The sequence below is a fragment of the Achroia grisella genome, unplaced genomic scaffold (genome assembly GCF_030625045.1).
Source record: "Achroia grisella isolate CSIRO2021 unplaced genomic scaffold, CSIRO_AGI_Agris_v1 utg902, whole genome shotgun sequence".
NCBI classification, from domain to species: Eukaryota; Metazoa; Arthropoda; class Insecta; order Lepidoptera; family Pyralidae; genus Achroia; species Achroia grisella.
This window is the reverse complement of record NW_026713060.1, coordinates 677,216-691,420: the sequence shown is the minus strand read 5'-3', so window position 1 is coordinate 691,420 and position 14,205 is coordinate 677,216. Positions and strand designations below refer to the sequence as shown.

At 33.1% G+C, this 14,205-nt stretch overlaps 1 protein-coding gene across 1 annotated transcript in view; it reads right to left on the bottom strand.

The window, feature by feature from the left end:
- LOC131853445 (uncharacterized) overlaps positions 1 to 13,670 on the bottom strand; it is an 87,283-nt gene extending 73,613 nt beyond the window's left edge. The window contains exon 1 of the mRNA XM_059204335.1: positions 13,355 to 13,670. The gene's annotated coding sequence lies outside the window, so the exon portion shown is untranslated. The remainder of the gene's footprint in view (positions 1 to 13,354) is intronic.
- Positions 13,671 to 14,205: the final 535 nt, after the last annotated feature.

Sequence of the window (14,205 nt, the reverse complement as noted above, 5' to 3'; positions counted from 1 at the left end):
ATGTTATATGAGGGTGGAACCAGACCAGGACCAGTGGAAGATGGTTGAAGGTTGGTAATAAAACCACTAGTTATATTACGATAGTCTTCGACATTATGTGGGTCCACTCTGATTTCGTAGCTTATTAGTCTCAAAATAAATTAAACAGTTTTTATGAATATTTTAAAATATATTTGCTTTTTGAAAAAAATGTGCTCCGAGAGAAAATTGAAATTTTCTGACTACTATCACTGGCATTCAGGTTGTCATACATTTTACGTATTAACTCCATAGGTATAGATTTTGGATTCGATATCTGATATGGAACGGACAATGTGAAAGATAAATGGAATGTATGAATTACCAAGACAAATAGGACCGGGCGATTCATTTGTACCGATATCGGGTTACCGGAATATCAGATACCTCACGATAAAGCATTATTTAGTAGGACTGACACGGCAAACGTAATTATGCCATATAAATAAATATCAAAATTAGGTTGATGGTAGAAAGGTTGAAAATTTAGGGCTGTATGCAATTTTTATGCCAAATCAAAAATAATTTATTTTAATAACAATAATTTATTTCTCATCCAATATTGACGTTTCACATTTCACATTTAGGTACCAGTTCCCTCCACTTACAATTTACAATTATTGGAATTACAATTGAGCGAAAACATAAAAAAAAGAGAATCAATATTAACATAAACTTAACAGACCATCATTACATGTAGTGTGTGTGTGTGTGTGTGTGTGTAAGCACAATTAGAAAGGTTATAATATGAAAACTATTTTTTGAAGCATTAAAACAAAAGGCTTTTTATTTTTATTTTACTTTATTAGTGGTGTACAAACCAAGCACAGCAGGTATGAAATGCAGCTACAAAATTTCTTTAACAACATTTTCGCAGCAAGAATTTATGCAGACAACTTGCCATCTTATTTCAAACATAACATGAAGTATTTTCAAAACTTCATCAAAGGAATTCCAGACTAAATTTAGAAGATGCTTTCAATTTGGTGTATATTTTGAGAAAATTTAGTCTTAATTATGAACTGACAGCTTTTCTACAACACAACGAGTTTCTTTCTCCGAATGCCTAACAATTCCTCTGAACAAAAAACCCGTTTTTAATTACTTTTAACCAATATCATTATGACTGATTTAATTTGTTCCTCAAGTAATTACATATTTAGTTAATATTTTATTCTTCTGAATTGATGCTATTGTGGTGGTGTACTGGTGGTCTAGCGGTTTTGCACATCGTTTTATCAGACCGTCGCGGGTTCGATACATCACACGACACAAACATTTGTATTCATGAGCACGATTGTTTATATTGGTATGGGTGTGTTCTATGTACATTATGTACTAGCTGACCCAAGCAACTTTATCTGCGTCACACTTTCGCGGTTTATGCACATTTCTCGCATCGCTCCTAATATTATTACTGTAAAATTTCCTCAAAATCCGTTCAGTAATGAAAGAATAACAAAAATTCAGTCGTATATACTCACAAACTTTCGCATATATAATATTAATAAGGATATATTTACAAAAACTAATGTTTTTCTATCAGTCGTGTAGCTGATAACCATAAAGCTGAAACAATATCAAGATCCATGAGTTCTTGGGAATGGGTATTCCTATATATACCCATAGAAAAGCATACTTTTGTCATGTGCATATTTTCTATACCAAAAATAAACTAGAAAACTCCGAAAATAAAGTTTTTAATACCTTGCTATCTACGTACCATTACAGCGGACCAACAACCAAGTATCTCAGTTTGGAACAACTTTTTTGAGGAATGACTATTTGTGTCTACGAACTTCCAGCTGTTTCTGATGATAGCAAAGTTTTATAAGACATTCTAAATATTAGTAACCGGATACTAATTGCAAACTGCAGTTGTCTTTGGAAGATTAATGGTTTGTAATATGTGCGTCAGCTTTTTAGAGTCAAGAGATCACAGAAGGAATTATAAGATATGGTAAATATATGTAATCCATTTTTGTTGAGAAAAATCTTTTGTTATTAATAAAGTTAAAGTCTTCTTGTATTCTATATTCAAAAATATAAAAACAAAATTATATAATCTGTCACTTCACTCTCTACCATCTTACCATTAAATACATTTTTCCAGTCATAAATAGTTTTCCTACATATTTCTACAGCAATTTTACTTTATTTTGTTACGGACCATGATTCCAATATTTTTTCGTAGTTTGTTAAAAACACGTAAAGTTTTATTTATTTTATTCAAAAGAGAACTAGTGAACTTTTTAGTCATTTTTACTAGCTGAAAAATATTCATTTGTATTTAAAGAGAAATTATTTTTGTAAAATGTTTTAAATGATATTATTTACAAGGATCCACTATTCCTACTATCATAAAGATTTCTATCTACTTGTAGTCTACTTGAATTCCTTAATTTTTTATAGTAATTGATCTCGAAATAAATGTACCGCACAATTATTGTTAATAATACGTTTTCTACTTTGTTCCTAATTAATATTATAATATAGTCTGTATAAGTATCTCAAACTTCACAATATTCCGTTAAAAATATATTTCTTTATATTATTTATCTATAAAATAGTGTTATTTTTCCATAAAAGGGACGCATAATGATTAAACTGAAGATGCAAAACCTTAACTAAATACAATGTACATATACTATCATATTGTACAGGAATTTCTCATACAATGTAATAAGATACATCTAAGACAAGTAGGTATCACAGTTGATGAGATTCCTGTAAGTAAATCCAAAGGTGGTTGACTGGAAGAGATATCTCTAGGGATATCTCCGGGATTAAGTCTTAGTAAGATTGATTTTATAGGATGAGGAATCTGGGTCATTCCAATTTTCCTGCAGAAATACTATAGCCTTGGACGACCTCGGTGGTCTAGCGGTTTAGCACACCGCTTTACGTCCGATGGTCGCGGGTTCGATTCCTGGCACGGTACATTTGTATTCATGATGATTGTTGGGAATTTTACAAAAAAAGGATATATATTTATTTATATCGGTTATCTAGTAACCATAACACAAGTTTTGCTTAGCTTAGGACTAGATGGCGCTGTGTGGATTGTCCTGAATTACAATTATTATTCCTAGCCTTACTCTGGTAAATGTCATCGTGTGTACAATTTAGTACCATAATGGAAGGCAACATAGCAGCCACTTGCAGTTTGAATGCAATTCGTTAACGTCGTTAGCATGAATACAGATACGCTCACATTTACATCACGAGAAATCCTTACTAAACTAATATTATAAATGCGAAAGCAACTCTGTCGCACTTTCACGCCAAAACTGCTGAACCGATTTAGATGAAAGTTGGTATACGGATAGTCTAGATCCTGAGAAAGAACATACATACATAGAAAGTCTACTTTTAGAAAGCGAAAAAAGGGAGATGAAAGGTTGTATGGAAATATCGCCCTTTGTAAAGTAGCTTTATTAATTTTTCTTTACTTGATACTTCTTTTAAGATTTTTTATAAGTTTATTAAAAAAAATCTTATAAAACCTGTCTCTCATTCTCTCATATTTGTCCACTTGCTACTCCATCCATATACCAATGGAATAAGTGGAGTACCGTTCAATAAAATTTCCTTGGTTTTTGTACCTGTGTTTTCTACTATGGTTTCGTGTAGTCCCTAAATCACTTACAAGACATTACTCTTCACTATTTGATCTAAAACAGTCTAATATTAACCAAGCACGTACGGGAGATGTAAACAGTATACGTCATTATAACATTAACATTTATAATGTCTGTTTGTATTTTTGTAATACGGAGCTTATAAGTTATGGATATTTTACGAATTTACAATTTTAAACTTTATACCCTAATTGCAATGTGCTAAATTGAATGAATTTAGTGTAGAGGTACAATTTGTGTCTGGAGACTGAACAAGATACTTGTACCTGCAAGACAAGTGCATGTAAAGTCCGGCTGATCAGAGTTTCATTTCTGACAGGTCGGGATCGAATGACCGACCTGTCAGAAACGCAAACTCTGAGCAGCCGGACTGAAGAGTAAGACAATCGATGGAGAAGAATAGAGTTCAGCAAAGCTGACCCAGTGGGAGCCTTACTGGGCCAAGCTGCTGCTATATCTGCACTGACGTGGAGTCAACGGTATAGTTAGTCGATTTCCAGACGACATAATTAACGACGTAATTTGGTGGATTTTCGTAGAATGGCAGTAGATTATTTAGGTACTGTATAAATTTGAAATTGTATTTCTTTTAATTAATAATAATAATAACTCTGGATAATTTACAGATCGCCATCTAGTCCCAAGCTAATCAGCGCCTGTTTTAGTACTAGACAACTGATATAAATACTTAAATTCATATATTTTTGTAATTATACATAATATATCCTGGAAACACTCAGACTAATACAAACAATCACACTCATGAATTCAATTGAGTGAGGAATCAAACCCTAAAAAATTGGAGAAAGGCGGTTTTTAATTATTATTTATATGTGATACTAATAAAGATCTAAGAGCATTTGGGTAAAGGTTCCAATATGCTTACTGGCAAGTAATCATTTTCAGAGAGACTGTTAGAAGGTTTCGTATTTTAAAACCCGCCCATTTTAAAAGAAATATTTTTTTGTGTAAAATGGCACATATTTTTTTTAATTATTACAGTTTGTTATAATGATTCAGATTTGTTTCATTTCTCATAAAGGCCGGGAGATCTCTTATAAAACGTAATGTTAATTGCTCTATGATATTAACTATTATTTAGTAAATCATTGTATCGTCTGCAACACTCTTTATATTAAAAATATTCTTTCTTTATAGATTTCATTTGGAATTATTCCACATCTGTTTTTAGTACCTTTGTGTTTATATTTTAATGTAATTACAACTATTTAAAATTTATTACATGCAGTTACGAATACTTATTTGCTCAGCATCGTAAGTTTATTTTCGTCTGTTTCTTATAGCAATTAAGCAATATTTATTACCCGCGCTGCCCGTGGTAAGGGTAAAAACCATCCTCTATATACTATACCTATCTACATATTAATTTCACTCGACTCCGTCTGATTATTTAAACCAGACTGAGTACAGACTTCAAAACATATAAACCATAACATATAATATAAAGCGTACAGGGCCCATAAATAGTCTTAAAAAAATTAAAATAATTAAATTGTAATAACAATAATTAAACAATAATAATCAATATATTTTTAATTAATAAATTAATTTAGCTAATCTTGTAACAAATCATTAAGTGACATTGTAATAAAACAAAGTCGCTGTCGCTGTCGCTGTCTGTCCGTCCCTATGTATGCTTAATTCTTTAAAACTACGCAACGGATTTTGAAACGGTTTTTTTATTAGATAGAGTGATTCAAGAGGAAGGTTTATATATATAATACATGTACACCTGGGCGAAGCCGGGGAGTGTTAACTATATAAATCACCTAAAAATCGTAAAAGGCAAATGCGAGTGTAGATCGGAACCGCAAATGTAAGTGCAAAAAGTTTAACTATGCACAATGCTACACTTGAAAAATACGCAAATCAATACAAACAGGTATACTCATATTATATATCAGGTATATCTTAATATATATAGATATGCATTAATCAATATACATGGTTTGTATTGTTCGGTTATAGAACCTGTCCCCAGCCTAAAGTAGTGCGGTGTAAAAAAACTGTTAACCTACCGAGGTCATTTTAGTCAATGACCTGGAAAAAAGTGCTAATTTCAGCGATGCGTGGTTAATCCATCAAACCACAGAATAAAGTATAAGATGCATTAAAAATCCTTAAATATAAATATATATAAAATAGAAATTGAGATCATGAATAGGTAGGAATTCAATTCAAATCTTCCTTTGATGACAGAAAAAAGCCATTAATCAATGAAACGCCGATAAATCTTCAAACGTTTAATTCTCTCAGCGACTTAACTTCAGATATGCCGTTTTAAAGAAAGTTTCTAAAGATAATTGTAAATTTATTTTGACAATTTCAAACGATGGTAATATCGTCTATGCATTATAAACATATAAAATGTATATTCATTTGAAATCGATATACATATCTAAAAGGGATTTTAATCAAATCTGAAATCATAAATGTAACTGAATTTTACATTGAGGCACGTGAAGTTCATTAAAATTTAAGAGACAATCTGATTTTCAATAGTCTACCGAATCCAATATTTTGCTCAAAAGGGCCTTTATTTGGGAAAGGTCACGTGCAAATGGATCCGTAAATTTTTGTTCTCATTTTTTTATGCGTAAGGACATTAGAGGTGTGGTAATCGTCGTTTATAGACATACGAGGGTCAAACTGAAAGTTCTTAGAAAATAAAAAACTGATTAAATTAGCAAGTTATTACCTTTATTTTATGTTTTCAAAATAGTGTCCATTCACGTCAATACATGTGTATCTGTATCAGCTGCATCCGATAGAACCACTGAGAAAAGCACTTTGACCACTCGTCCTTAGGGGTCTCTTTGACGGCCTTCTGAAACGTAGCCACAGCATTCTCGGCGTCCATAAAACGTTTTCCTCGAAGTTTTTCTTTTAATTTTCGGAATAAATAAAAATCGCAAGGTACGAGGTCGGAGCTATAAGGCGGATGACCCAGTAGTTCTACGTCTGAGGTCACCAAAGTGAAATTATGAGGTATCCACCGGGCACAAGGCTTCCTGGCCGCCAATTGTTCATGGAGGATTTTGTGCACTTGACTCATACCAATCCTTAAGCTTGCCTGGATCTGCTGATAGGTCACTCTTTTGTCAGTCTCTATCATACGCCGCACAACACGAATGTTATCTTCAGTTGTCGCCGTAGAAGGCCGTCCCTCACGCAAATCATCGGTAAGATTAGTGCGACCACGTTTAAACTCATTAAACCAGTTGTAAACAGTGGCACGAGACGGGGCTTCATCGTGGAAGGCCAATCGTAGTCTATCATAACTTTCTTGTTGACTTAGATGACATCGAAAGTCATAAAAAATCATCACACGAAAAATTTCTCGTTTTAATTTCATGATAACGTTACACAGACTATTTTCAATTCGCCGCCAAACCGTAAAACACATGACAAACAAATAAATTATATACTCAGTATTATTCGTAAAGAGTTCCATTTTCAAAATTTTAACATTTTTTTTATTATATTGCTTTCAAGTAATCAGTTCTAAAAACTTTCAGTGTAGCCCTCGTACATATTCGTGAAAAGAATATTTGTAGTAATATCTAATGACCCCCATGCTAACAATGTACCATCAGGTTATATCAGCATGATCTACATGGGGTTCCCCTTGGAAGCCATTTTGATAAATTCCTATGAATTTGTCACTATGGGCTAACTGAACTGACATCAACGTCTACAGGTGCTCCGCCACTGTAAACCGTTAGCGCAAGCGTGTGTACCATTCTATTATCATTCATTTGAAAATGGACGAATATAGGTTATCTTTTATCTAAAACAGCTATTTTGAAATATGAACTTTGTGCGATAATTAACTTCAAAAAGTCATTAACTTGTCGTCATTAAACCATGACACAGATAATAACAGTCGGAAGGTAAGCCTTTAACGGTCTATTTATTGTTTCGATGAAGCCGCACTTAAATACGCTGTCAGATCAAGTTACAGCTTCGTAAAATCATGAAAAAGATGAATATTTTACATCTGTAACTTTTTGCTTTTTTATTTATGTATTGCGTAATTTTACCGTAAGTAGTTCCTGCTAAATAAGTACTGTAAAATTATGGAATGAAATTAAAAATGAAAATAAAGCTATTAAAAGGAATAATAGTGGTAGACTTTATATGAAGTACTATACGATACAATAGAGTTATTGCCTTCTAAATTACAAGGAATTTAAATGTAAAAATATAATTATAGAGATAATTAATAGAAAACTTTTGTCTTTCATGTTCCACTCTATATCTAGTCTAACTTTAAAACGTTTTCAAAGGACTGAAAGGAGGTTGAAATTGGAATGCTTCAATTATTAACGATTCATTGTTTGTATTTATTATAAATACCTTAATAGACTAACATAGACACATATGTGTAATAATAATCATTATTACATAGTATAAAACAAAGTCGCTGTCGCTGTCTGTCCGTCCCTATGTATGCTTAAATCTTTAAAACTATGCAACGGATTTTGAAGCGGTTTTTTTTAATAGATAAAGTGATTCTACAGGAAAAGTTTATATATAGTATATATAAAAAATGTACACCCGGGCGAAGCCGGGGCGAGTAGTCAGTAATAATATAAATATAAATTGTCTCTGTAGCCGACTGAAGACGTCTGTGCCGTGACACAAACGTCTATAATCTGCCACGGTAGCGCCTGCATCCCTTAATATCTAGTGATGTTAGAAGTGAAATACAGCACATTTAGATTTTCTTTAAATTTATTGTTTCTTTGTCTATTTCTACAAGCTAATCTCCGAAATTGATAGACCGATTTAAATAAAATTTTGCATGGAGGTAGCTTACATCTTAGATACTTTTAATCACGGAAAATTAAAGACTTCCCGTGAGATAGTTAAAAATCTACAGTCACTTATTTAGCTTAGTACACAACCTACTACAGTAAAGTCATTTTGACCTAAGGCAAACAGTGAGAACGACACGTCATTTGAAAACGGAGATGAAAGTTCTTATTAAAGTATCGTCATTTTTTAAGTAGAACAATGAAACGTTTTTTGGGTTATACTTAATGTAACTAAACATATTTTCTTCTCAAGGTCACTATGCGGACATAGTCGCGGGCACAGCTAGTATACTATGTCTTCCCAACTATTACCTGAGATAGAAGAGATATTGCCAATTGTCGATATCGTGTTAAACGCAACATTTGATATAGCTACATTTCACTTTATATATATATATATATATATATATATATATATATATATATATATATATATATATATATATATATATATATATAAATTCAATGTTAGGAGACAAGCCTACCTACAGTCAGGCATACAATTTTTTTTGGCGTCATCCAGATTTGATCTCACTACCTTTAGGATCTAATTCGTGATGATATGTAAACCACCCGGTCGCTATGTCTCAATGTAATAACTGTACTTTGTGAGAAAATAATGACATCCGAGCATCTGGCTGATGAATTGTTGCTTTTCATGCGGCCCATCTAGCGAAGCTCAAATGAATAGGGCTGTAAACATAACTACAAATGAAGTACCCGTGTTCGTACCGGTTACACCTGTTACTTAATCAAATGTATTAGTTACTACAGTATCGTTACGTTACTTTGTTAAATCAATGGTAAATAACGTATAATTTTTATATTTTACTTCTTTATTATTAACTACTTAACTATAATAACTAGGAAACTACAATAACTAAGTAATTGCAGTAAATAATAATAACTTCAATCACTATGAGATGCTATGGGACTACAAGAATTACAAAGTACCGACACGGTACTTAGTTACAAATGCTGTACTCGTTCCGTACCGTTTCAAGCAGCTCTAAAAATGAATTAGTCCAAACGAGAAAGAGATTACTGCAGTCTATAGTTACAGTAGGTATACACCGTAATATGATGACGCTATTGTGTATTACGATCTTATTGTTCGCAGTTTGCAGATCCGCACTTATTTATGAGATTCATTTTCGTATTTTAACTAAAAGAAATATAAAATTTCTTAATATTTTATAATAGGTATTCAAATTCAAATTCAAAATATGTATTATATGTATTCTTTATTCATGTAGGTTTATTACAGACTCTTATGATATGTCAAATCTACCCGTTCGTTCGGAATGATTTCGAGATGAGAAGAACGGACAAAAATATCAGATCGTATTCTTTTCAAATAAATGTTGAACATGTTTATAATAATACAGATTCATGTTTAAATTTAAATTTGGAAGAATAGAGTGACTACCAGCATATGCTATTGCAAAAGCAAATAGTCTAATCAGTGTTCCTAACCCGAACAGACCAGTCCACACAAGCAGCATCAGGTCACGAGTATGACGGATGAGTCAGCCATCATTGCACTCAACCATATTAGAGGGAGCACATTGACAGGACCCACCACGCTGCCACAAGTTTGAACTTTATTGCGAGCATTAATATTGAACTTTAGATCTTAGACGGAAACCCTAAAATAGTCGTCTAACTGTGACCTTCGTACTAAATTATACAATCGAATTCAACCCAAAGAAACAATCCGATTATAACTAAATTGCCATTTTCATTAGCCCGAAGCCACTGGCGGACACTGGGTTGGACCTACTTACTAATCTTATTATGTTATTAAACCTTAGGCTGGAACAAAGCCGTTTAATATAAGTTGGTTAACTCTATTGTGTTATGTCTATCTATATTTAGTTCTATCAATTTGAATTTTATTGTAATTTTGTAAATTAAAACGGGACTGGACTACTCACACAGCGCCATACAATCCCACATTAAATAATAACAATAATGCCCCTGGAAAATTCACACGATGTCATCTAGTCCCAAGGTAAGCAGAGCTTGTATTACGGATACTAAACGACTGATATAATAGTATTTTTTTTGTCAATATATAATATACATGGATAAGACCCAGACCGATGCAATTATATTCATGAATACAAATGTTTGTACTCTGGTGGGTCATCAATAAATAACCCTGGACAACTCACATAACAGGACAACAATACAGCGCCATGTAATTCCATATTAATTACATATAAGCTTTATAGCCCAAGGATAGGATAATATAAAACTAAATATTATTACCTTTTTTATATAATTGGAATTGCAGACATTCTTACGACTCACCTGATTGTAATAGGTAAACATCGCCTATATACATATATATCACGTTGTCATATCGCACAACCAAATTTTGGAAAACACACTCTAAAATTTCATGTTCTAACATTTGAAATATTTTGAGTTATTCTACTATTCTACTATGTATGCGATATGGTGGGCCGTCGAGTCGGGGTAGACTGCACATAGCGAACTCCTGACTCCGGAATAGACGCTTGCAGATACACCGTGTGGTTTTTAGTGGGTAAATATACTATACATCACCTCACCGTCCCTCTGCCGTGGTGATGGTCTTATTGATGATTGTCCACATGTAGCGAAAAATATATGCGATGCGGTAACCTTGCAGATTTTGCCAATCAGAAGAGGAAACGCCACTGCACATACTATGGGGCTGTAACCCTCTCTCATGCATAAACGAAATATCGCCTTTGGAAAGTATACACCATATCCTGAGGAGATAAAAACCATCACTGCTAAGAATATCCTTTAATTCTTGTCCCTTACGGGTCTAGGTAGCGAACTTTGAATTAGGGCGAGCACAATAGATCTATATAAGTCGCAGTGTTACAGGTCATAGCACCTGATAATAGTAAACCCCCCATAAAATAATAAAAAAGGGTAACCTTCATTTAAAATGTTTATTTTGTTTTATTCCTATTTGTTTAAATAGGAATAAAACTACAGGAGTACAAAGTCGCGGGTTCATCTTGTATTCTAATGAACACAAACCACAAACCAACTAAACTAACATTTCGTTACGCGGCCTCCAGAATCTAGCTCGAACTAAGTATACACAACTTTCTTGATAGGCACCTAACTTGACTTGATCCGATTGTCAGACTGCGAACGAACTGAAATATGTTAAAGTACGCAATGTATTTTCATCTCTATTTAGAGGCTATAAAAACTGTATTTGCAGAAAACTCTATAGATTTAGATATTGGTATTTTGGGTGATCGTCTGTCCTTCACCCCTGCTTTTTCTCCGTTTTCCGAGACGGTCTCTGTCTCTCAAGCAGGCTGCTTTTTCGACCATTATTCTTTCTTATCTATGCCTACGTAAGATACGACTTCTTTATTACGTACTAACCGTTTTCGGTGACTTTGCCTGCTCTTTTTGGGGTTTAAAGATATACTGTGTCCGTCGTCATAATATAATCTTTAGCTATCAAAATGTAATAAGATCTTTGTGTGATTAGTTTTGAAAAGACTACGAACAGACAGATCGTTAGGTAAACAGATAGGTACATTTCTCATTTATTGAAAAGATTTGTATTTTATTTTAGTTAACGTACTAATCCTGTAGGCTAGTGAGCGGGAATATGTGTCATATGTGATTTAGGGTTCTTTTCGAACTATTTCGTACAGTTTCATCAAACGATAAGGTACTTCAAACCCGCGGTAGGACTTATGGAGTGGCTGAAGGCCAACTTCTGCCTGACGGATACGACTTTAGTCTGACGGCACCGCTAAGGATTGATGCCTCGGCCCAGGCGGCCGTAATTTCGATCCCCCTTTGAATTGGACGAGGAATTGAAAGTAGTCTGTTTTCCAAAGTTCTTTCAAATCCGTGTAGTAGTTTTTGCGTGATAGAATAACAAACACTTATACAACCAACTTTTGCATTTATAATATTGGCAGGATGTAATTAATTCATAATTTTATCTAATTAACTTAAATTTAGGTAATTAATAGACAATATATGTACCTACTAGTAATGGTCGGTATGATATGTATTAGGTACATTTTAATTTGGGTAATATTTTTAATTTAGTTATTATATTACTATATACTTAAACGATAAAATATTTGGAAGTAAATGTAAGTAAAAATAACTAGTTTCGTACATTTGCAAAGAAGTTATTTTTGCATCTGTGCAAACTCTCTTTTTTTATAATCATTATAGATACATTGATACATATAATAATTGATTCAGTTCTCATAAGGGCGGTGCCAACTCCGTTTTATAAAAACGGTGTTCATTGCTTAATAGTGCCTATATAACAAAAAAATGCATTGAAAATTCTGCATCTATTTCTTATTTCTACAAAAGTTGTGTTTAGTGCGCGTGTTTTACTTTCGAAAGAAATTAACCGCCAGACTAATTTAAAATTAGAACGGTTTGCAATTGTTTAACTTTTAATTACTTTTCTTATAAATTGATCCTTGGAAATTAACGGCTGCGGTTATTTTATTTTTCTATTCTAAGTTGCTTTGAGTAATTTTAATGGAAACCCTTTTGTTTATTAGATAATTAAAAGAAAATTAAGACTAATAGTATTAAGTGAATAATTTATATTTCGGTTTGGTAAACGATAAATTAATAAAATTGTTCAACAAACCTCCGATTTGACGTTTATAAAAAAGTATGTGATCTATTACTGTATAAAAAATATAAGATTAATTGCAATAATTGCACCGCTAATTAAAAATACGTAACTAATATCATAGCATTTTTTAAAACGTATAAAATACAATATTTTCTGTAATATATCAATATATAAGTATACGATCTCTGCGATAATATAAATGTATCTCTTACCATGAATAAAGAGGTATTGAGCAATCCAATCACATAAACAGTTATCATTATCACACCCATATCCACTCGGCATCACCCTTATCACAAAACAAAACACGAAAAGTCAATACACGACACTTATTAATTGTAATATCGAAAACTTAATCACATGTCCTGTAGCCATGTTTTGAATTGTCATCCAATTCGAACCGTTGAATTTTTGAAATGATTGACAATAATTGGCGGGATTAAGAAGACGAGGTTTTATTCTTTTTTTTTATTGAAATATGAACATTGATATATTCGCGTACAGCCAGCACGCTTGCGCGGTTCTCCCGACATTGCGCGACTGAGTGAGCGAATGAAACGGACGTACTGCGATTCGCGTACCTGTTACATTTTTGAGGGTTCTGCGCTTGCGTAGAGGGAACCCAGTACGGAACCATCATTAAGTCTAGCAGTTATTAAGTTTGCATATTTCAGATAATTATATGGAGTTTGCGAACGTCGATGTAGGTAGTTGTAAATGTTGACTTTATGCAGTGCACATCACAGATTTGAGAATAAAATTACCATTACGGAACACATATAAATCGGTGTACTTATTTCTATTTTCTTCTGCGCGGTGCGGATGCGGCATCCAATACTATATATTCACGACTATTAGATCAGATGTGGTAATCAGAGACATTCCGTAGTACCGATGTAGTTGTGAACGCAATGCTCACATTTAGCTACATGGAATCCAATATGGCTGGAGACGAGCTTAGTACTGTCTGTCCATCTAATTTGTTATCGGTGTTTCCATCACCAGTTTTTAATTTTTTAATACCCACGGTAACGTCATAAGCTGGCGGGACATCAGTGCAGCA